This window comes from Camelus ferus, chromosome 14, assembly GCF_009834535.1.
Source record: "Camelus ferus isolate YT-003-E chromosome 14, BCGSAC_Cfer_1.0, whole genome shotgun sequence".
Lineage (NCBI taxonomy): Eukaryota > Metazoa > Chordata > Mammalia > Artiodactyla > Camelidae > Camelus > Camelus ferus.
Window position 1 is genome coordinate 66,365,780 of NC_045709.1, and position 25,439 is coordinate 66,391,218.

At 35.3% G+C, this 25,439-nt stretch overlaps 1 long non-coding RNA gene across 2 annotated transcripts in view; it reads left to right on the forward strand.

Annotated features, from left to right (window-relative positions):
* Positions 1-25,230, forward strand: part of LOC116668744 — a 40,393-nt gene extending 15,163 nt beyond the window's left edge. The window contains exon 3 of one of the 2 annotated variants that reach the window (XR_004325990.1): positions 23,906-25,230. This is a non-coding gene — a long non-coding RNA (uncharacterized LOC116668744). Of the gene's footprint in view, positions 1-16,731; positions 20,390-23,905 lie in introns of those variants that run through there. The other variant, XR_004325989.1, reaches the window with a different exon arrangement.
* Positions 25,231-25,439: the final 209 nt, after the last annotated feature.

Consider the following 25,439-nt stretch of genomic DNA (forward strand, 5'->3'; position numbering starts at 1 on the left):
GTGTGAAAGGAAAGCTATTTTTTATCTTGGGAAGCCCAACTAATAAGTATGAAAAATACAGAGTTTGAAAATCAATGAATGCTATGGTAAGTGGGTAAAAATTTGAGAAGAAAACAGGATATTTCCTTTGTATCAAAGCATGGCCCACACTAAAATTAGTTACTGATTATGAAAGGAAAACTAGTAATGTTTCAGTAGAAAAATTTTATGGACACTGCCTCAACCAGACAATCAAAATTAATATCACTAATATTGGAAAAAGCAAACATCAGGTGTTCCTAATATGGTGCACCATGGTATTTCTTTTAGGAATGCGTGAACTGAAGAATCTAGACTTGAGGAGACATCAGACAAAAACAAATTGAGAGACATTCTGTAAAATTGCTGGCCTGTGTTCGTTCTTTCTTTCTTTCTTTCTTTCTTTCTTTCTTTCTTTCTTTCTCTCTCTCTCCTTTCTTTCTTTCTCTCTCTCTCTCTTCTTTCTTTCTTTCTCTCTCTCTCTTTCTTTCTTTTTTACTTTTATTTTTGTGTCTGTTTTTATTTTTTTATTTTTTTAAACTTTTTAAATTGAATAATAGTCATTTTACAATGTTGTGTCAAATTCCAGTGTAGAGCATAATTTTTCAGTTATACACGAATATACATATATTCATTGTCATATTTTTTTTCACTGTGAGCTACCACAAGATCTTGTATATATTTCCCTGTGTTATACAGTATAATCCTATTTATCTGTTCTACATTTTGAAATCCCAGTCTGTCCCTTCCTAACCACCACCCCCTTGGCAACCACAAGTTTGTATTTTATGTCTATGAGTCTGTTTCTGTTTTGTATTTATTTATTTATTTATTTATTTATTTATTTATTTATTTATTTATTTATTTAGATTCCACATATGAGCAATCTCATATGGTATTTTTCTTTCTCTTTCCGGCTTACTTCACTTAGAATGACATTCCCCAGAAACATCCCTGTTGCTACAAAATGGCGTTATGTTGTCAGTTTTTATGGCTGAATAGTTGGACTGTGTTCTTTAAAAGTACCAAAGTCAAGAAAGATAGAAGCCAAGAAATTCCTTTAATTTAAAACCCAAAAGAATATGGCAACTAAACACGATGCATGATCTGAATTGGGTCATTGACAAATTTGAATACAGACTTTAGTTTAGGTGACAGTATTTCCTCAGTTTGATAGTGGTACTATGGTTATGGAAGAGAGTGTCTTGTTTTTGGAAAATTCATGCTGAAGTTTTTGGGAATAGAGGAGATGGATACTTCCAGTGAACTCCCGAATGGTACAGGAAAATAAAAGTGTGTGTGTGTGTGTATGTGTGTGTGTGTGTGTGTGTGTGTGTGTGTGTGTGTGTGTTATGTTGTTTATGTCTCTGTATAAAGAACATGACAGAGCAAGAAGTGGAGTAAATTGTAGAGTTGTCGAACCTGAGTAAAAGCTACATGGGACTTGCATTATTCAACATAATTTCTGGAAGTGTGAATTATATCAAAGTAAAAAGTTATAAAAATAAAGCCAGGGACCATAGACAAAAATAAATGTATTAATTTCTTTTAGAAAGCCAGTGACCTGTCGCCAGAAGCCATTGAGTTTCAAATAGTAATTATTGGCTGGAAAAGTTGAACATGATATCAAGTGGCAAGTAAAAGCGGATTAATGATGTGAGGTGAAAGTGTTTCTCTGAATGGCCGTGAAAAATCAGTGATGGGGCTATATGAAAGAGCTCTTTTATTTTCCAGCTGTGGATTCTCTTTCCTGAATAAAACCATTTGTTTTTCAATAGGTTTTTATTAATTTTTTTTATTCAAAACACAATCTCACTCTTCATTAAACTGAATAAAAGAGAATATACCTAAAATTCAGCTTATAAGGGTGGTCTGATCCTAGCAGAGGATTTTGATTCAGTGGCTGCATTTTGACTGCAGTCTGGTTTGATTTGGACTCATAGACTCTCTGGGTTGAAAGTGACCTTAGAGGTTATCTTGTTACGTTCCCTTTTTGGTGCTTAAATTTCCTGTTCACCTTCCTTGCCAAGCAGAATATGTTAATATTTCTCTAAATATATTATTTTAAAAAGTAAGAGTATGTTAGATTAGTGAGAATTCTGTTTTTATTAGACACAAACCACACCCTTTCCCAAGAAGTAATAAAATATGTTCCTTTAAAAAAGTCTGTCCCACTTCCCGAAGAAAATGAAAATATATCAGTAGGGTGATACTTAGGTGAATCATTTATAAGATCCTGTAACACTGCATTATGACTATCACAATTTTTCTTTGAATAGTCTAGCTTGGACAGAATTTCTCGTTGTTTAATATAAAGAGAAAACTTGGACTTAATTATTTCTTGGTTTAGTTTGTGTTGCATTTACATTTAACGTCATACTTTTACAACATTTGTTATGGAGACTGAGATGCTTGGATCTGTTATTCCTGGGATATTTTAAATCCATAATATTTACTTGTTTGTCAAATTTAGAGTCTAAATTGTTTGAAAATATTCATCAGGAATTAAGAATGTACTAAATGGCAGTGAAGAACTGGGCATCAGAGTCCTACTGAAGTCTATTACAACATCAGTGTTTATATCACTATTCTTCCTTATGTCTTCCTTTTTTTTGTCTTAAGCATGCAAATCCAAATTCTTATTTTTATATTTTGAAATATTAAAAGTAGCTAATGAGTTCCACACCCTTTTCTTCCTTTAACTGCATTCATATTCCTTCTCTTGATATGTTAATGAAGAAGACCTGCCCCTCGTGTTAACTTACAATTCATGCTTTAGGTATTTCTGTCAAGTACATGAGCTTCTTTTTGGTATATGGGGACTTTGAATTCTCCCTCCTTTTTTTTTAAGATGTTCTCTTTTAAGTTTTCCCAGTGTCTTCCTTTTCCTAAGAAAGGAACCAAAAATCATTCATTTTAAAATATAATTAACAATTACTTAAAGTGCTGTATACCTTAGGGCGTTATACATTTTAATGAGATCAAAAGTTTAAACTAAAAGCAGATATTCTTTCAGCCATGAGTTAAGAGGTGGAGTAAATACTTTCGGTGTCTCCCCTTTCTTTCTGAATTTATAGATTACCCCGTTCTCTGCTTTTGTAAAACAAGAACAACAAAACTAACCAGGAAAAATTGTACGATCAAGCTAATTAACATAATTGTTAAATTACTAAATTACTAAAATAGTTGCCTCTTGGAGATGTCTAACTTAGGACTTTGTCAGATAATCCTTCCAAAAATGTATTTTGATTTTTAAACACAGAATACATGAAAATACTTTTATTGAAAGATCAAACATTTTGGAAATATATGGAATAAAACAGCTAAGTTTTATTCAAATCTTCCTACTCTTCTCTCCTCCCTAGATAATTTGATATTCAAATTTGAGTACATTTCCAATGTATTTACTTGCATGAATTCTTTTACATATGTAATTATTTTTAAAATATGAATTGGAACACGCTTTCCATATAGCTCTGCAACTTGCCTTTTCATATAAAAATATGTCTTGGAGATCTGTCCCTGCTATTAAAATTGCAGAGTATTCCATATTAAGGATGTGCATAGATCTTTTTAATAACTTGTCTGAGACAGGTGTTAAAATCCAACAACCAAAGACCACCGGAAAGACAACTGTAGTCCAAAAATAAGTAGGTTTACTGAGCTTGCTGCAGTGCACCTCAGAGCATCTGCAGGTCTTTTTTTTTTTTCTTTTTGAAATAAAAGGCTAGGCTTTTGGGTTTTTTTCTGATGCTTATATTTTGAAAACTAGAAGAACTTGCTATTTTTCAAATTTTGAAAGTCAATTCTTTTAACTTAATTAACTTTTTGTATCTTTTGAAATGATTGTATATTGTCCTGCTTTCAGAATATAGAATAGATATATACATACACACATATATATTCATACAAACATATGTATGTTGCCTTTTATGTTATTAATTCTCCTAAGTCTTTTTTTGCCCACTTGATTATTGTGTTTTATTTTTACTTTATTTTTTTTCTCCTATAGGTAACTTGCTTATTTAATATATTAAATCCAGTAACATTGTTGGACTGTGTCATCGTGATGCTTGTTGGGCATACATATTTCCAAGAGATGCTGTTTTCTTGGTGTGAACATTATATTTTTCCTTTATTTCGGGAAATATTTTTTCTCTTCAGTTTTAGAAATTTTTTTGTTCCAATTTTTCTGTTATTCTAATTTGCAGTTCACAGATTATCTGTGAATCTGTTTATTCTTTTGTGAGTGTTTTTGCTTTTTAATTTACCTGAGTTGATTATAAATAGTAAAGGCTAGGGCTCTTTATTTTTGATAAGCATGTTGATAATTTATTTTTCAAGTTTCATTATGCTTTCTAAAACTGTTCTTAAAATAGTGAATGATGGCATTGATAAGCCCAATTTTAACAGGATTACTTCTTATTTCTTTTAGGTTATAATATTTTCCTTATACATTTCTAAAGATAAATTATAGACAGCCTGATCTATCTGATCCTGCTTACTTTTCTTTCATTTTAATATCAGAAATTGATGTGCCTTTATTTTTCTTTGTTTATTTTTCTCCATCAGGCAGCTAATGTCAAAAATTTTATCAATGGATTTCCTAGGATAACCTTCCATATTTTCTGGGTTACTATATTGATCTAGTATATTATACTTTTAAATATACTTACATTTAATTTATTAATATTTTTATTTTGGTTTGTATTTGTGTGATTAGTCAACTGTTTTTTTTGGGGAGGGGGATATATTTAGCAGCTTTTAGAACTGGATTTATGTTAGTCCCTTGTGACAGGCTTGGGATGTGCCTGTCTTTTCTATTCTGAATGTATTCATAAATAGAGGAATTAGCTGTTCCTTTTAAGCTCAGTAAAACCCATTTGTAACCCTATGTGGGCCGGTTTCTTTATAAAGCAAAGACCTTTCTACTTTCTTAAGTGGTTATACAGCTATTCATCTTTTCATTCTTTTTGGAAGTTAGATGTTAGTAATTTTTCCCTCTTTTGTTTTGAACTCCAGAAGTCTTCCCAGTGTGTGGCTCCGTATTGATGATCTCAGATCAACTTTTTCTGAGACACAATGTAATGTTCCAGTCTGTATATTCAGGTCATCTTTTATTTTTGGAAATTTTCAGAATAACATTTTAAAAACTATGTTATAATGTTACAAAGTCCCATTTGTTCCATGTTCAGCTATCACTGTCTTCTGAGTCCTTGTTTGGACTTTTTATTACCTCTCTTTTCCCGAGTTCTCACTGTGATCCCAACTGTGTGGGTGCACATTCACGGGTTAATAAGTTGTAGGGCGGCAATGCAGAAAACTGCTGCTCTTTGTCTTGCTGAAAAGGCAAGACACACCTTACTCATCTAAGGTATAGGTTGTTAGTTGTTGAACTGCTGCTGCTTCTTGGAAAACCATTACTTCTTGCCCTTGCTGAAAACAGCAGGGCATTGTTCGCCTATCTAGTTAGATCTTGATCTTTATGCCTGCCTGGCTTCCATTATCGATTGTATATTCCCTAAACACAACATTGTAAACTTCTCCCTAAACATATATATTAAGACTTATGTTTCCATTTTTCACAGAACTGCTAACCTGCATACCTGCATGTCCACCATGCCCCTTACACATTCATGTGATGTGTTTTACCTTAATCCTTTGTTTGACTATTCTCAATAAATAGAAGAGTTCTGTAGGGTCTCAAGGAGTTGGAGTTGGTCTCCATTCCCTCTCACTCTTTTGACTTGATAAAGTCTCAAGTAGTTCATTCTTCCATGGTGGATCTTTGCCGGATAAAGCCTACAAAACTGTGTCTTTTTTTAAACAATGGGAGCTTATTGCCTTAAAGTTCTAGAAGATAGATGTCTGAAATCAAGATGTCATCAGGAGCATGTTCTCTCTCAGACTGTGGTAGAATCCTCCCCTGACTCCTAGTTTTGTTGGTGGTAGGAAACCATTGGCATTCCTTGGCTTGTGGCTGCCTCAGTCCGGTTTCTGCCTCTTTCTTCACATGGAGTTCTTCCTGTGTGTCTTCATATCATCTTACCTCTGTGAATGCCCATCTGTGTGTCCAAATTTCCCCTTTTTCTAAGGACATCAGATATATTACATTAGGGCCCAACTTTACCTCATTTTAAACTTGACTACCTTTTACAGCCCCTATTTCCTAATGAGGTCACAGTGTGAGGTGCTGGGGATTAGGAGTTCAACAGATCTTTTTAGGGGGAACACAATTCAACCCATCAGCATGGCATAGTTGACCTTTAAAAAGTAACATTACCCAGATGGGCCTAATCTAATCCCAGAAGCCCTTAAAAGCAGAGAATTTTCTCTGTCTGGTGGCAAAAGAGAAAGTCAGAGAGATTCAAAGCATGGGTAGAATTTGATGCTATGTCGCTAGCTTGAAGATGAGGAAGGCCATGAGTCAAGGGATGTGGGCAGCCCCTAGGGCCTGAGGGTGGACTCTGGTTGGCAGCCAGCAAGGAAAGGGACCTCAGAATGACAGCTGCAAGAAAACAGTCTCTGCAACAACTTGGTTGATTTTGAAAGTGAAGTCTTTCCCTGAGATTTCAGATGAGATACTAGCCCAGTCAACACCTTGGTTTCAGCCCTACACAGAGAACCTAGCTGGGTTTACCTGGACTTCTGATTGCAAGATAATAAATGGATATTGTTTTAAGTCACAAAGTTTGTGGTAATTTTTTATACAGCAATAGAAAATTAATTTAGTAAGCTACAGGGTATTCTAAGCTCCTCTTTGGAGTTGATGTTAAAAGAGCCACACTAGGAAGCAGAACCATTTTTTTCTTTACTTTTAAAATTTCATTTGACTGTGGTTAAGAAAACTTAATATGAGCTTATCCCTATGAACAAAATTTTAAATGTACAATACATTATTGTTGACTATAAGTACAATATTTTATAGCAGATTTACTTAACTGAAACTTATGTTTTTTGATTAGTAGTTCCCCATTTTACCCTCTTCCCAGCCCCTGAGAACCCCTCATTTCATTCTTTGACTCTATGATTTTGACTACTTTAGGCATCACATATGAGTGGAATCAGGCAGTATTGGTCTTTCTGTGACTGGCTTATTTCACTTAGCATAATGTCCTCAAGGTTTATCCATGTGATCTCATATTGCAAAATTTCCTTTTTAAAAGCTGAATAGTATTCCATTGTAGTATGTACCACATTTTTACCATCTATTCCTCTGTAGTTGGACATTTAGGTTGTTTTCACATGTTGGTTATTGTAAATAGTAGTCATGACCATGAAAGTGCTGGTAGGCCTTTGAGATCATGATTTCAGTTCTTTTGGATAAATATACAGAAGTGAGATCACTAGATCATATGATAGTTCTATTTTTAAATTTTTTGAGAAATGTTTTTACTGTTTTCCATTGAAGTTGCATTGTTGTTTTACATTCCCACGTATGAGGTGCAAGAGTTCCAATTTCTTTACATCCTCGCCAACTAATGTTGACTTCTTTTCTTTTCCTTTTTCTTTCTTTTTTTTTGATAAAAGCCATTCTAACAGATGTGAAGTGATATCTCATTGTGGTGTGACTTGCATATAGATACCAAGTTTTCCTGAAACCATTTGTTGAAGAGACTATGTTTTCTCAATTGTGCTTTCTTCACACCTGTGTTGAAGATCAGTTGACTATATATGTGTGAGTTGGTTTCTTGGCTCTCTATTCTGTTGCATTAGTCTCTATGTCCGTTTCTATGCAGGCACCAGACTGCTTTGATTATGGTAGATTTGTACTACACAATTTGAAATCAGGAAGTGTGATGCCCTTAGCTTTGTTCCTTTTTCTTAGGATGGATTTGGCTATTTGTGGTCTTTTGTAGTTCTATATATATATTGTTTTTTTTTTCTATTTCTGTAAAAAAGATCCATTAAGATTTGATAGGAATTGAATTGAATCTGTAGATTACTTCAGATCTTATGAACATTTTAGCAATGGTATTCAAATCTTTCAGTAAAAACACATGGATTGTTTTTTTATTTACGTCTTTTAAGATTTCTTTCATCAATGTTTTGTATTTTTCAGCATACAAGTCTTTCTTAAGTTTGTTCCTAAGTATTTTATTCTTTTGGATGTTATTGTAAATGAGATTGTTTTCCTAATTTCACTTTCAGATAACTCATTGCTGATAGAAATACAACTGATTTTTGTATGTTAATTTTATATCCTGCATCTATACTAAATTTATTATTAGTTCTAACAGTTTTTTTTTCTTTTCATGGAGTCTTTAGTGTTTTCTATATATAAGGTCACATCATCTGCCCAAAGGGACAATTTTATTTCTTATTTCCCAGTTTGGATGCATGTATTTCCTTTTCTTGCTTAATTCCTCTGACAGGGACTTTCAGTACTGTGTTAAAGAGAAGTGGTAATAGCAGGCACCCTTACCTTGGTCCAGATCATAGAGGGAAAGCTTTTAATTTTTCCCCACTGACTACAGTGCAAATTGTTGACTTTTCACAAAATGCTAACTTCATAAAATGCATTTGGAAATGTTCCCTCCTATTTAATTTTTTGGGAAGTTTTGAGAAAGATTGGCATTAATTCTTCTATGAATATTTGGTAGAATCCACCAGTGAAGTTAATTGGTCCTGGACTTGTCATCATTGTTGGGGTAGGAGGGATTGATTCCTCATTCCATCTCCATAATAACTATAGGTCGGTTTGGACTTCATGTTTCTTTATGATTTAGTGTTGGTTGATTATATGTTTCTCAGAACTTAGCCATTTCTTCTGGGCTTATTGGAGAATAATTGTGTACAGTAGTCTCTTATGATCCTTTATATTTCTGTGGCATCAGTTGTAATGTCATCTCTTTCATTTCTGATTTTATTTGAGTCTTCCTTTTTTGAAAAATTACTGTAGTTAAAGATTTGGAGATTTTGTTTATATTTTCAAAAAAACCCAGAATTTTATTTAATTTTCTATTTTTATTTTTAATTTTGTTTTGCTTATTTCTGCTCTAACGTTTGTTATTTCCTTCCTTATATTAACTTTGGGCTTACTGTGTTTCTGTTTATTAGCTCCTTGAGATAAAGTTGGCTTCCTTATTTTTTAAATCAACATTTGTTTAGTTCACATTGTGACAGCCAAGAAGAAAAAGGGGAAACTCAGCCTTTGTTTTGTTATTGGAAAATAGGAAATTGAAATTTTAAATTAAATACAAAATGTGAAAACTATTCTATGGATAGAATTTACTTAGTAACCCTCTAAACACTGGTTATGTTGATTATGCGCAGTTGTTTCCTCTCCTAAATCACATTCTGATGAAGTACTTTCTACTTAAATTTCTGTAATATTATAAAACTGAAGGCCATGACTACTTCAGAATAAATACAGACTGACAAATTGTGAATAATAATGCACCAATTTATGCTTTCACTGAAAGTATATAAAAGTTTAATAATTTCCATTCCCTCATTTACATAGGTATTATTATATATTTAAATATTTGCTAATTTCAAATAAAATGTTACCATTTTTGCACCTTTTTTTAGTTACAAAAAATGATAAATTTTTCATATTTTAGTAGACTATTTTTTTCTTTTGACTTTTCAAATCTTTTGCCTTTTTCCCTTTTTTATATGTTTTTCTATAACTTTTTAAGATCTTTTCTATTAAGAATATTAATGCTTTACAATCGATATTTTTTTAAGCATTTTTTCATAGAGTTTGCCATTTGTATCTTAATTTTATTTTTATTTATTCATTTTTAAAAACTTGGTTATCTCTTTAATTTTTTTGCTGATTTTATTCCACAATGTCATCACTGATGAAACCTGAATGGGCTCTTAGATATTTTTTTTTCATAAACATATTTATAATGTTCTTAAAAACTGCTTTATCTCTTTAATCCAACTGAATTTATGCATCGTCAATGTTTAGGCATCTATAATATTTAACTTAATTACAATTCTGCTTTGTGCTCATAGTAGCTTGGAAACAGAAAATTCTTCCATCTTAATGTTTATCTATCACACATCCTACCAATTATGGTTATGTTTCATCCTTTCACTAGATTGTAAATAAAAAACATGAATACAAAAAATTCAAAAGTAAATAATTAAAATTTTCATCAGGTAATAAGAGTTTTTTCACTAAAATACTAGTTTCAGTATACGAACTTTGATACTGATTTTTTAAATGGATTTACCTTAAACATTGACACATAAGTTCAAAAGCAAAGCATTCTAATATATTTTCAACCTTGTTGGCCCCATGCTGGTTTTCCATACTGCACTTTATTTCCTTCTTTATTGTCTATTCTAGTCCAGCAGTTTTAGTAGATACATGTGGATCATCGGGCTCGTTGCCTCTGTTGACATTAATAGTGCCTGTAGATGTGATGTGATTGCTAAAACGTTTCTATAAACTAGTAAAAAATCTTCTGCAGGATTCTTTATAACACAGACCTAGCTTTAAAATATTCACCCAGCAAAAATGACTTCAAAAATATTACATTCTTCTTCAGTGCAATCAGGAGGAGGAAATTCACAGTTAAAGCTCAAACTTGCAAAACCCAAACACAATAGGACACTGAGCAGATAGCATTAAGATGGCACCCCACCGAGACGAGGTGCAGGAGGCTCTGAGCCCTGACTATAAACTCGTGTTGACTTTGCTCAGAATCTACATTTTTATTTCATGAGTCTTCTGATGTGAATTTGATTTCTCATTTTACCCTATTTAAATTAATAAGAAACCTTGCTGGGCTATGCCTGAAGCCTCTTGTCTATCTGTGTTCAATAGAGCTAAACCTGTGATTCTTTTAATTTATTTTATTTTTAATTTATAATGCTTGAGGACATTTCTGTTTATTAGTCTCTGTTCAGGGGTTTTTAGGCTTTTTATGAGAATCTCCCTGAAGAATCACTCTTTTAAGAAGGTGATGAGTTTTTCCCCCTCAGTCACAGGATTTCCTGGAGGCCCTGAGTTATTCCACAAGATGCTTAGTTTACATGCAATTTTTCCATATTTGAATTTGTTGACCTCAGCCTACTCCTCTGCAGGGAGATTCCTTGACTGGTCTACTTGACCAGCTCCACTGTTATCTTAACATACTCCTTGGCTTGTGTGTTAACCATTCAATAGCTTGGTTACTTAGCCTGGTCTTTCCCTCCCTTTTAAGTCTGACATGTGACTGAAGCTTTTCTCATCAACCTGGTTTTTTTCTTTCATCAAACCTTGTCTGTTGCCACAGTCCACTTTTTCTTCCTTTGCCTAAGAAATTCTAGTGAAAAATCTAGGGCCCTCTGACTTAGCCATGGTTCTGGTGGATTGCAGAACTCAGCATTTTCATCCATTTTGCCTGTCTCATACTTTAAGCAATGGCTCCAAATCTAGCAGTAGACCATCATGCTTCTAAATTCTTCAAGAGCCATGATGGTTTTTCAAAATTATTTAACAGTCTGATGAAAATTTTAATCTCAAATTTCAATTCAGTACTTGCTGATACAAAGTTCTAATGATTTTCTCTTTGTTTAGAAAAGTAGGAGACAGACTTATTACTTAATGTAATGTAGTATAGAAAAAAAAAAACAGAAAATGAATACAATTTGGTGAGCGGAGAAAAATATTAAAAAGATCTCTTGTTACATTTTGAACATGTTTGTATCCGCTGCTCTCCAGAATCCATAATGGCATTTAGTTCAATTCTACAATTCAGACTTAAATGGATTCTCACATACTGTCTTCCTGCTGATCTTTTTTTTTTCTTCCTAGTTTTCCAGATATTTAGTTATTAGTCTTCTTTACTTTTCAAAGGAAGTTACATATCCTTTGGCAACACCCATGTCCCTTTGACAATTGCTTGCCTTAAAAAAAAATCACTCTTATGGTTACATGTATGGTACATTTAAGACTCAGGGCCAAGGGAATCCTGAAAATTTAGAAAAATTAGAGAAGTAAATAGTCTGTTGAGGACTTTAATAGGTGAAGGCAGGTAAAGAGAACAGGGATTGGCTGGTAACCGATTGAAAAGATAAAGAAATGAACAAGGCAAAATGTATTCGATATGAAAGTAGTCAGTCATCTGATGAGCAGTCAGACCTGTACAAACCCTAGAGCATTTCTTCCAGCAACAATGAGGAGGCCATGTGTCTGCTGTGGCTCCTTTCCAGACTCTGGTTAGCAGTGAGAGACCAGAGATAGTCAGCCAACCTAAAAACCATTATTTAGTGTGTTTTTGATATAACATATTTTTGCTTGTATTTGCTTCTCTTGCATACTTTGTTTCACAAAATGCTTTTTTTTATTAGGGTCATATGGTTTCCTTTAGAGGCATGACACTTTTGTTATGGAAAGCTATCACTGAAATGTAAGTGCATATTTTTCCTTTATAAATGTATGTAAGTCTGCATTCACCCTGGAATACTTCAAGGAATACTATCTGTATTAACTGTAGATTCCTCCATGCTATCTGGGTTGAAGATATATGTTAAAGAGGAGAGATAAAACACTTAGATATTCATTTAGATATAGGAGTTGGAGTCGACTCTGAAAGTTGAGGCACAGATAGAGGTAAAGGCTTTTTTTCTTTTTTTTGCACTTACCTTTTCTCTAAAATAGAGGTAAACAAGCAGACTCTACTGCAATAAGCTAATATGACTGCTTACAGCCTTAGTTCCTCCCAGAAATGATGCTCAGCATAGTTGCTGGTTCCTGCTTCCGTTTGGCCAAAGACTGACCATTTCTTAACCTAGGAGGGCTTCTTTCCCAATCCTAGTACCAGCGGCAGTTATCTTAAGATTTTCAGCAATGACTGAAATACTGATGTGCATTAGGGACAAACGGAGAGAATATTATTGGCAGACACAGGAAGAAAAGCATCTCTGTTGTTTGAGATCATCAGAGGGGTGTGTGTGTGTGTGTGTGTGTGTGTGTGTGTGTGTGTGTGTTGGTGCTTGTATGTATAATCGTGTCTAATATGAGGAAGAACAAAAAAAAGACAAATGCTTTTTATAATCAATCAATAGGTGTGTCACCTGAGAACCAAAAAGAACTTTGGCATATCATAGTAGATCTGGAGACTATGTTGCCCTGGAGGCAGACTCACTGTTTGTGAGCACTAAGTTAGACAAAGGCAGAAAGTCTAAACCTGGACAAAGTCAACATTCACAAAACTAAACTTTGTGATACTGGGAAACGATTTATGCCGGGAAGGAACTATTATTGTTGACTATTATCAACAAATCCTGACAAAGCAGACCACGCTGCTATAGATTATAAGATAGATCTTGCCAAAGGGAATTAACTTGCCCAAACTCCATAAATAACCATGTTTTCAGAGGACACACCTATTTTTAGCAACTTGACAAACCAAGAAACTAATTTATGAACTAGAAAAAAATGTCAAGATCTGTGGACAATGAAATTGCCTAAAGAATGGTTTCTATTTAAAACCACTCAGATATGTGAGTTTTACTTCTTTGTGTGACTTCTGGATGATTCTTCAAAGCCTGATCCTGCCTTTCCAAGTTCACAAAGGCATCTTCACCTGGCGGGAGGTTTGCTAATGTCGCTAACATGACATACACCGATGCCACTCATCATGTTCATCCCACAGTTCAGCTCCTCCTCCTGATTTCCTGCTGATGGTGCCCGATATTCATTTTTAGTCCCAGAAGCTCAAGCCTCTGAGCGCTCTTTGATTTATCTTTCTCCTTTCCCCCTTCACCAATGATTCATCAGGGGCTGTCAATTCCTTCTCCTTACTGTCTCACACAGCCCTTTCTTCCTGTACATTACCCCAGCCCTAGTTAACAGTCTTATTACTGCTTACCCAAACTACTGCTATAACTCTTGTCCCTGACTCCAGTCCTGCTTCTAATCTACTCACTCTGCATGTGGCTGCCAAATTAATCTTCCTACAGTACAGCTTTGATTATGTCACCCCTGCTCAGTAACCTTCAGATCTCTCTTCTTTGCCTCCCAAATAAAGTTTGAACTTTTTAGCCTTTGACTTTAGGATCTAGGCTGATTTTTATGGGTGTAGCATTCATGCTTTTCTCTTGGTGAAACTCTAGCCAGATAGAACAGTTCAACATTCTGCAGCCATGCCTGGAAGGTTCCTTCCACCAAAGGCTTTTTATAATTATTGTTTTTTTTTTCCTATCTGGAATGCTTACAATACTATCTATTAAAACCCTCTTCAGCTTTTCAGTAGGAGCTCTGGCTGTTATGGAAGAATCATGGATACACAGGCTGGAGTGTTCTCACAAGCACATACGAGGGCTCACAGGGAATGGTGTGGAGCTGGAGGGAGAAAAATAAGGCAAGAAGATGAAATAGTAGGGGCTGAAAGCCAGTGACAAGGAAGTCTGAGAGTTCTGTGTATGAATCCGATCTTCCAGGTCATTGTGAAATGATGCTCGTCAAGGTAGGATGAGAAAACATACTTTAGTTAATAGTTCATTAGTTTAATTTCTAAATATTTATGCATTTGATGTTGAAGCCTCCATTTATATTCTGGCTCTGGGCCTGACAAATATTAGAAGCAGGCCTACATTTTATCCATGAAATCCAAGGCTTGAGCACATTGTCTGTCATCTGGTAGATCTTTATTAATATTTGTTGACTGTAAGAAGCAGTCTGCTGCTCTTTCTTTGAAATTCCAGAGCATTTTTCTTATAACTTTCCCATGGTAGAAATCACAGTCCTCTTTAATTTCTTGCATTTTGTTTATGTGTTGGCATGTGTGTGTGTGATCTCTGTGAAGGAAGTATGTGTAAGGCTGTACATCCTGCATTGCTTGCATAGGGATGGAGGTTAAACAATTATTTATTAGGTGAAAAATAGAAAACTGGAGTTTGTTTTAGAAGAGATATAAAGGCTTGTGGGGTTTGAGAGCTATATTTTAGCTTAGAGACTGGGAAACTGACTCCAGAAAAGGTAAATGGCTTCCGCAGGGCTCACAACCAAGAATTAGCAGTAACTGTGGGGCTGGAATTCAGGCATCGTGATGCTCTGTGCAGTGAGGGCTGTGTTAGCTCATTGGATTAAACATTAATCGGGACGTGTCATTAAGGAAGATACAGCATTAACACGGCAAGCCTCCGTAGCAGTGTTTCCTTTTCATGAGTGCTGCAGCCAACTTGTGAAGTAGAGTAAACTCAGATAAAGATGCTAAGCTTATAAACACTGAAACTTCCTCGGAGAGCTTAGTTTGGTCATGTCCATAATTGCCACACATTGAAAATTCAGTCAAGTGTACCCAGTGATGACATGCAGTCCATTCAAAAGATAGCAGAATTATGTTGCAAGAGTTATCCTACAAGGATTTAATACTAACATTGGGTAGAACCCTCCCCCACTGAAATTTTGTTTGTACTGGAAGTGACTGTGATCAAATGCTGTCGGCTTAGATCTAATTTCTATAGCAATAAAGTGCTTGGAAAAGGAAGTCTACAACCCTAAAATCTGCTTCATCATGTAAAACACAAGAGCCCTAAAATCTGTTTCAACATGTGAAACATAAGGTTCTTGGAGAGATAACATTCATGTATCCATGTATTGGAATGTACCCATCTAATGGATGGGAGTGGGGAAACGTAGTGTTTGAAATTGTAGTGGCTTCTGAGAAAGATCACGAAGCTGGTCCTGTAGCACTTGATAAGTCACTTATTTAATAAAATCAACAGACTTGCATTACATTGTTTCCAGCTGTTTTCCAAGAGAAAATAAGATTAAGGTGCTTGGCATTGGACACACATTACTTGTGCTGAGGAAATAGCCAGGGAAGGAAACTTGGTGGTGAGAGGACATGATATGGCATTATTTCAAAGAAGGATAGTTCTTTCTAGCAAGGTGATACTGTGTTAGCACTTAGCCTAGGTGTTGAATATATAAACTGAATGTTACTGTTTTACTTTTAACACCTTAGTTCAGATACCTTTCTCCTTGATAATACTCAAACTTACAGTAATAAGGAGATGGAGTTAAGAGTGCTTCTGAAACATACAAATGAGACTAGAAAGCTAGGTGTCTCCATACCTCACCTGATTGAACACTTTGTCATTCTGTTCTAGAATGAGATTGTGAGTTCTGCTTCTCTTGTAAAGGAGAATGAACTTTGGCCATCTGTTATTAATTTTGATTGGATGATGCCAAAGTACATTAGGCAACAATTTAAAAAAACAGAGAAGGTAGATTATGTAGGGAATTGTTCGCATTTGTGATTTCAATCATTTGAACTCACAGGCTTTGTAATAAAGTGTCCCTAGGTTGTGTTTTAATGTGAAGATTTTTGAACTGAATATGGCTTGAAACAAGGCTGATATGGTGCCATGCTAGGACGGAAATGACAACAGAATGGATACATTTCCAGGGCGTGTTTACAGCATACCTTGCAGAGACTGCGGCCAAGGCAAATGGAGCAGCGCTCTTCAGGGAGGTGTGGAAGCATCGCCACGGATCCCCTCTCCTCCCTGGGGTAGCAACCCTGTTTCCATCCATGAGCTGCTATCCTGAGGTCCCTTAGCTCAGCTTGCTATCTCAGGTAACAGTGGCACACCTGCTGGGAAGTGGTTACACGAACCTCAGGAGGCTCCAGTGCAAATCAAAGAAACTACTAATTGTGTCTCTTGCCATGTAACTTAGACACCTGCTTCCTTTTCACTTGGCCAATCTCCACCTATGCCTCAAGACTAATGGCTTCAGTGTGATCTCATCTTTTTCAGCTACCTTCCCGGTACTGCAATTAAATGATACCCTGGTATGACTTCTTCAACAGAGAGAAGAATTCAGCATCAGTTTTGGACCTCATTGCTCAGCATTTAGATATCTGGGTACCATAGACTGCTGTGTAAGGGAGAACTCAAGGAAGTTCAAGTTCAGATGAAATAGCATTGCTCATCTTAACGTCTCAAAGTTCTGTTTTGTTGCGTTTCACTTATTTAAAATTAGATATTGTTATTCAGTAATGGATAGTGTACTTCTACACATAATTATTTCACATCAAGTATGACAAAACATAGAGAAATAAGTGATAAGTGTCAACCTGGATACATATTTGTAGCTGTGACTATGAGCCTTGTCTCTGGTTCTAGACTGCCTGGGTTTGAATATTTTCTCTTCTACTGATTTATTGAGTGACTTAAGCAAGTTGCTTAACATCCTTATTTGTAAAATGGCAATGATAATAATCCTTATCTTATGAGATTGCTATAGGCTTAAATGAGTTAATGTATTTAAAATATTTAGAAAGAAATAAAGGCACATAAAGAACATTGAGTAACTATTTTTAAAAATATTATCATTGTGTTCAGCTTCCTCTAATTACTCTTCCTGGTAGCCTTTTATATAAATTACATTTTGTGTTATATTTTGTTTTGATTATGTAAGATTGTAAATAGTTCCATGTGTAACATGCTTTTCTAAACAATCTTTTAAATAGCTAAATAATTTCCAACTGAATATAGGTGTTATAATGTATTTAACCATTTCTGCTTGCTGATAAACAGGGTTGTTTCCTGTACTTTGTTGCAATGGATAATGAGTCAATATGTCTTTGTACATAAAATAATTTTCATACTTAAATTAATTTGTAAAAGTAGGATTTTTTGTGTTAAATGATATGTATATGTTAAAGATTTTTAAGCTGTTTGATTTTCTAAAAGATATTGGCATTTCAGTTGCCACTAGTTATAAATAATCATTCAAACTGAAATGAGCCTTAGATCATGCAGTGGAATATGGTTTAATTGCTTTATTTTATTCGTAAATAGAGGAAGTTTATCTGGTAACTATCTGCCTGTGTTGAACGTATTATGTTCCACAAAGGAAGGTCTGAGCAAGATCACGGGAAGTGACATGTCCACGTTGAAGCTGCTGCTCATTACCCACTTTAACTACATCACTTTTGCCAGCATGAGGTTCAAAAACTTGAAGTTCCTTATGACCTAATTTTCTTAAAATCTTATCTTAGTTTAATGATTTTCCTGCTATTGATTTAAAGATTTGTCATTGCTCGTTTTGCAAGTATTTCATGATTCTTCTTAAGTTAAAAATCCTTGTAGTAATTCCTGTTTATACTTCTTTATTCATTCAAAACAAATATTTCTTGAGCTTCATTGGTTGCTATGTTCTTAGGACACAGAAATGAATAAGAAATGATCCTTGTCCTCAAAGAACTCTCCATCTAATGAGAGAGAGACACACACATTAGTGGAAAATGGAGGAGATCAGTAGAAGGCTGTTGACAGTGGGTGATCAAAACCTGAGATATAAGAGACTGTCTGGTTAAGGAGAGTGAGATGGAAGACATTCAACAAGAGACAGAGTGTGACAATTTTGTGTTGGTAGAGAAAAAGTTGTTTCTATTTTCCTCTAATGTATTCTACTTAGAGCTAAAAAACCATTTCCTAATTCTGCCAAAATTATGTTAGTGCACATTACAGATTATACTTTGAGGCTTAGTGGGGATTGTGTGATGGCACGTACTTTTATTCTTAATTCCTCCCATCGACATGTTTGATTTCCTAAAGTGAAATCAGGGCAAGCAGGAGATTATTAGTATTGTCTTTTGGAATTGAGGCTTCCTCTGCATTCGAATCTCCCACACTTCAACAAACCTTCTGTAAATCACCCCTCCTCTTCCCACCTCTCCACACTCCATGTGCATTTAAAAGATATACACCCTTAAATGCAAGTACACAGCCTTTATCCCTGGTTTCAAAGTTGACTCTAAGTCTCTCTATCATTTCCTACCATCACAATCTCCGAAGAACCCCATGTCACTCTTACCCTTCAGTCAGATCTAAGGTTGTCAATTTTGGCAGATAAAAATATGGAAAACTACACAAAAATTGAATTTCAGATTAAAAATTGAGTTGAATGATTTTTAAGTGTAAGTGTGTATCTTGCAATATTTGGGACCTAATTTATAATGAAATGTTATTTGTGACTTGTCTGAAATGCAAATTTAATTAGGCTTCCTGTTTTTAATCTGGCAAGTGTAATCCAATCCTTAGAGTGGAACTCACTTAGACTGCTTGTATCGTGTTTCTTTAGTCTTGATTCTACCTTCAGCACAGGAGGGGTACTTCCAAGTGGGAACCGGCACTGGATCCATCTAAAGTAACGTGGAGAGGAGATAGCCTAGTGAGAAAATACAAAAGAAATTATCCTTTGAAAAGAAAGAGCTTCCTTACTTCATTTCTCCAACAGAAGCTCCATTCTTCTACAAACTGTGTTTCTGAATAATATGAGAAGTGGCTCAAACTGGAGACTAGTCCTATTATTAAAGATACATTTTCTAAAATGCTTTCTCCTGTTATAACTGCAAAGTAAAAGCAAAACAGTCCTAGAAGTGAAATGAAAGGAAAGGTACTTCCTCCCTAGATTGTCTCGTTGCTAAGAAAGTGGAATAATAATAATAATAAAAAAATAACAGCCTTGACTATTCCCCAAAGTAAGGCTTCTCTGCTGAACTGTAACATCTGGGACTCACCTGACTTAAGATGTAGGCAGGCAGCAGGTGTAAGGCCCCTGGAATATTCATTTTGACCTCTTGCGGGGTGTAATTGTTGAGAGAAGTGAGAATCACAGTTATAAAGAGTCTTTGCCAGGGACAAGTTCCGGAGTGGCCTGAATCACAGAGGCAGAACCACATACCAAAGCCAAGGGAACAAAGTAAGACAGAAATCAAAGTGCAGCATTATGTACCTGGGTGGTGGGTGGAGCTACGTGGCAGGAGAGTCTTTACTTGTATGTGACCTAACTTAGGGTACAAATGGCCTTTATGTTTCTGAAGGTGTTTAAGTACAAAAAGAAGAAAGTCTGTGTTCACCTATCACCCTGAGCAAAGATTTAGCAGATGAAACCACAGGTGTTTCACTCAAAAGAACACAAGGGGAAGACTGGAGTCAGTTAAATGTTTCATTTGTTCCTTGTAAAAACTCTCTAGTCAAGGACACTCCTAGACCTTTATAGATTTTATACAACATTCAGGGTTTGAAAGACATTTTTCCAGTGCTTCTGTCTATTATTAGGTATTTAAACTTAACTCAATTAAGCCTAATCATTTTAAGTACACTACATATTGTACAATCCTGGGTGTCGGTCCTTTGCAAATACTTGAACATTTGTTTCAACAGTTTATTGGTAGTCTTTTATTTATTGCGGGTAAATGGTTGTACGCTTTACATTCTCACTTCTTATGCAAAGAAAACTCTCCACTATGCAAAGACTCAGAAAATTTTACAGCACAATAACTTGTGGATTTCAAGAAGGAAATAAAATTAAAAGCTCAAAATAGAGAATCATAATATAAAGAAGCTTGTAGTATGTATCACTGGCAATTAAATATTTTGTCAAATCTAAATAGTTGTTATAAATATGCTGATTTCATAAAAATGTGTTTGATTCTTTTTTTAAATGAATGATGTTTTTCTATTTTCTTTTTTTAAACATTTTTTATTGAGTTATAATCATTTTACAATGTTGTGTCAAATTCCAGTGTAGAGCACAATTTTTCAGTTATACATGAACATATATATATTCATTGTCACATTCCTTTCTTTGTGAGCTACCATAAGATCTTGTGTATATTTCCCTGTGCTATACAGTATAATCTTGTTTATCTATTCTACAATTTTGAAATCCCAGACTATCTCTTCCCACCCCGCACCCCCTTGGCAATCACAAGTCTGTATTCTATGTCTATGAGTCTATTTCTGTTCCAGTATTTATGCTTTGTTTTGTTTTGTTGTTTTTGCTTTTTTTTAGATTCCACATATGAGCGATCTCATATGGTATTTTTCTCTTCTCTTTCTGGCTTACTTCACTTGGAATGACATTCTCCAGGAACATCCATGTTGCTGCAAATGGCGTTATGTTGTCGGTTTTTATGGCTGAGTAGTACTCTGCCACCTTCTCTCTTCCCCTCCATTTTCTTATCTTTTTTTTTTTTTTTTCGCTTGTTTTTATTCTGTGGTGGGGTAGGTAATTAGGTTTATTTATTTTAATGGAGGTACTGGGAATTGAATCCAGGACATAGTGCATGCTAAGCAGGCACTCTACCACTGAGCTATACCCTACCCCCCATATAAATATTTTTAAAACAATATGTTGTAACTATATTAGAGTGGTGTAGCTAGGATATGTGAAAGGGGTGAGAAGAAAGGGGATGGAATCAAAAAGGACACCTCGAATCTGGTATTGCCAATCAAAGTTACATAGGTGGAAGTGTATTTTTGAAAAAGTTAAATTGTTTATCCCTATAGGCCTGAAACTTTACGTTGATAAAGAAAATATACCTTGCAGCAAGAGAAAGAATAGACAGAACAACTGAAAAAAAATGTCTAAAGTCTCAGGGGACATATGCTGAATATACTCTTACAGTGGATCAGAAATAATCTCTGTTCTCTTCTCAATGTTGAAATTGAGGAGACTAGATTCTCTAAAACTCAAAAGTAGTACTACAACTTTATATAAACTACTTAGAAATGAAAAATACACTGAAATAACTAGATGGTAAAAGTGGAGAACTCCACTAGAGTTAATGACCTTTGACACACCTTTGTGAATGTTGTTTCCATTTAAGAGATGCTCAAAATTATATGGAGTTAGCAATAGTCAAATACAAGATAAATGTGCAAAAATCAATTGCTATCCAAACCAGAGTTAACCATTAGGAGATATAATGGGGAGCATTGTTTATACTCCATAGCAACAAAAAGCTTATATATTATTTAAAAATAACCCTAACCAGAAAATGAGCAAGATTTATAGGGAGAAGTTTATAAAACTTTACTGAGAGAGATAAAATATTTAAGGTAAACAGAGAGCTGTATCATGTTTCTGAATGTGAAGCCTGAATAATGTAAGGAAAACTTTTCTTTCCAAATTAATGTGTGGGCTTGTAATGGGACAAAATGCTTCTAGAAAATACTTGATCTCTATATAGTCCTCACTGCTTGTATTATTTTGATTCTACATTTGCCTCCGCTATCAAGTGGGATTATTCAAGATTTTTCTGTGATCAGTTCTTGAGCAATATTACTGAATCATTAAGTAACAATTGCTCAGTTGTGCCTTCGAATATCACATGCCAGTTTAAAATGTGTGTATTGGGAGGGGAAGGGGGATGTGGATCAAAAAGTCATGACATTCTCTATTGTACAGAAATGAGGAAAGATGGTATTTCCATTAAGGGATGATTTACCCAGACAATTATTTCTTTTATTGCTTGTCTTTATTACCCTATCTAGATTGCTTACAGTTTGCCCCAAATTAAGCATTTCAGACTTTAAAGAGCCTATGAAAGAAAACCTGAAGTTCCTTCACCAGGGCAAGTGGGTGAAAAGATTGATGGGTGTATCTTTATTGGTTGGGGAATACTGATTGTGAGCCTTCCCTCTGTACTAGACCTTCACCAGAGTGGACAGTGGTGCAGCTCAAGTGGAGGTCAAGCAGGTGGGTAGTGATCTGAAGAGCTTATCTAAACTTCCACTATTTTTTGTAGGAATTCCACATAAGAGAACCCTGTCTCTAAAGCAGAGAGGGGTGGCTATAAGAACAGTCCTATAACCTCATTTTTCCTCCTTGACTACTGGATCCAGGGTAGCCTTATGTTTTAATAGAGTGCCTGCCCATGTGTTGATTAAAGATAAAGAAAGGATATGGCTTCTGCCCAGCCATTGTTAGTTAAGCTCTCTGAACATCTGGATTGAAAAGTTGTGGGGGGCACCCAGACGATTATAACCTAAGCACCTTTGCTTGGGATGCACGAACGTAATAAGCTTCACCTTGTTCTCTGACACAGCATCCTGTTAGTTTACTTCGTATCTCTTATTACCACATGGTTACTTATTATTCCAGTTCTTTATTTGTTTTTTTCTGTTTTCCCCCAGTGGATTCTCACCTTTTTGAGGGAGGAATTGGACCTTGTTCTCCTTTATAGTCCCAGCTTCTGGCAAGAAGGCTGAGCCACAGTAGGCAACTCAAGAACATTTATTAAATCAATGAATGAATACATGAATAATAAAGAGATGGTCTATGTAAGAGATTATATGCAGAAACTTGGCCATCAGGGGGAAAAAGTAATTTTTTTCCAATTTTTTATTGAAGTATAGTCAGTTTACAATGTTGCATCAATTTCTGGTGTACAGCATAATGTTTCAGTCATACATATACATACATATATTCCTTATCATATTCTTTTTCATTATAGGATGCTGCAAGATGTTGAATATAATTCCCTGTGCTATACAGTATAAACTTGTTGTTTATCTATTTTATATATAGTAGTTAGTATCTGCAAATCTCAAACTCCCAGTTTCTGTTTTGTAACTAAGTTCTTCTTCTTTTTTTTTTTTTTTTTTTAAGATTCCACATATAAGTGATACCATATGGTATTTATCTTTTTCTTCCTGGCTTACTTCACTTAAAATGACAATCTCCAGGTCCATCTATGTTGCTGCAAGTGACATTATTTTATTCTTTTTTATAGTATTCCATTATATAAATATACCATAACTTCTTTATCTGGTCATCTGTCAGTAGGCATTTAGGTTGCTTCCATGTTTTGGCTACTGTAAATAGTGCTGCTATGAACACTGGGGTGCATATATCTTTTTGAATTAGAGTTCCCTCCTGATATATGCCCAGGAGTGGGATTGCTGGATCATATGGTAAGTCTATTTTTAGTTAAAAGAAAAAGTAATGTTAATCACATAATCTCTCTAGACAATATAGATTTATAATCTGAGTCCTTGCTACAAAGACACACAAAAGAACTGGATAGATGGCCACCAGATTTTGAAAATATGTTGTGTCATCTGATTTAAACATATTCTACCTGGAATGTACTTGAGGGAGCCCTAATGGTGCTGCAAACTCTGCTTTCCTCAGGATCTGTGAAGTGAGGAGGAGCGAGGGGGCTGCTGAGCTGCCTGTCCTGAGAGACTTGCCAGATGTATCGTGACATCTTGAATGAGGCCATTCACAGCTGCTTGAATCTTAAATGAAAGGTCACAAAGACAGAGGCCCTCCTTTGCAGCAATGAATGGTCACTGAGCTGACTTTTACTTGGATAACTCTATACATCAAGGAAGCCCTAGGCAAGGGTGAACACGACAGTGTGTGGACTAGGGGCTCCACTTGACATTCGTGCCTTCGAGGAATCCACTTGCTCCCCCCACCCCCCGAGTGTGGGTGGGACCCGTGACTTGCTTCCAACCAATAAAATGTGGCAAAAGTGATAAATGTCACTCCCACAATTATGTAACATTATATGACTGTTCTCATTAATTCTCTTTCTGGCATTGAAGAAGCAAGTGTCTTGTGAACTGTTTCTGGCAAGGACCACATGACAAGGAGGGACAGATAATCTCTTGCAGCTGAAGGTGGCCTCTGGTCCACAGTCAACAAGAAACCCAAGAGCTCTGTTCCACATCAGGATGGAAATGGATTCTGCCAACAGGCCTGAAGGACCTTCAAAGCAAATCTCTCCCAGTGGGCCCTCCAGATAAGAAAGCAGCCTGGACTGACACCTTGACAGCAACCTTATGAGACCAGAGCAGAGGACCCAGCCAAGCTACATCTGGTCTCTGACCAATAGCGACTATTATATAATAAATGTTTTATATTTATTTTGTTTTAGCCACTAAGATTCTGATAAATTGTTATACAGCCTAGAAAGCTAATATACAAACAGATTAATGAATTTAATATTGAAAGATGGTCATCGAAGCTCCTAAGATTGAGTAAAGCAGCTATGCCTATATGCACAAATTACAGCAATTATTAAATTAATTGTGATACAATTAAGTGTCGATTCAAATGCATACACTCAATGAAGATTTATTTAATGGCATTAGGAAAGGCTCACTCTATTGATGAGTTAAAACAAAGCTCTATCAAACCAAAAATAGCTATAAGAATATTCACCAAGACATTAATTATTGCATCTGGACCACAGACTTTAAGAAGATGTTTCTTTTCTGTCATATCTTTTTCTAAAGTTTCCACAATCAGAAAACCTTTTATATAGACAGAAAAATATCTCATTCTTAAATTCACTGTAGTCATGAATTAAGACCTTCTGCATTTGGGCCACTATGGAGGACAGTATGGAGGTTCCTTGAAAAACTGAAAATAGACTTACCATCCAGCAATCCTACTCCTGGGCATATATCTGGAGAAAAATAAAATTCAAAAAGACATATGCACCCCAGTGTTCATAGCAGCACTATTTACAATAGCCAAGACATGGAAACAACCAAAATGTCCATCAACAGATAACTGGATAAAGAAAATATGGTACATATAGGACAATGGAATACTACTCAGCTGTGAAAAAGAATAAAATAATACCATTTGCAGCAATGTGGATGGACCTGAAGATCATCATTGTAAGTAAAGTAGGGCAGAAAGAGAAAGAAAA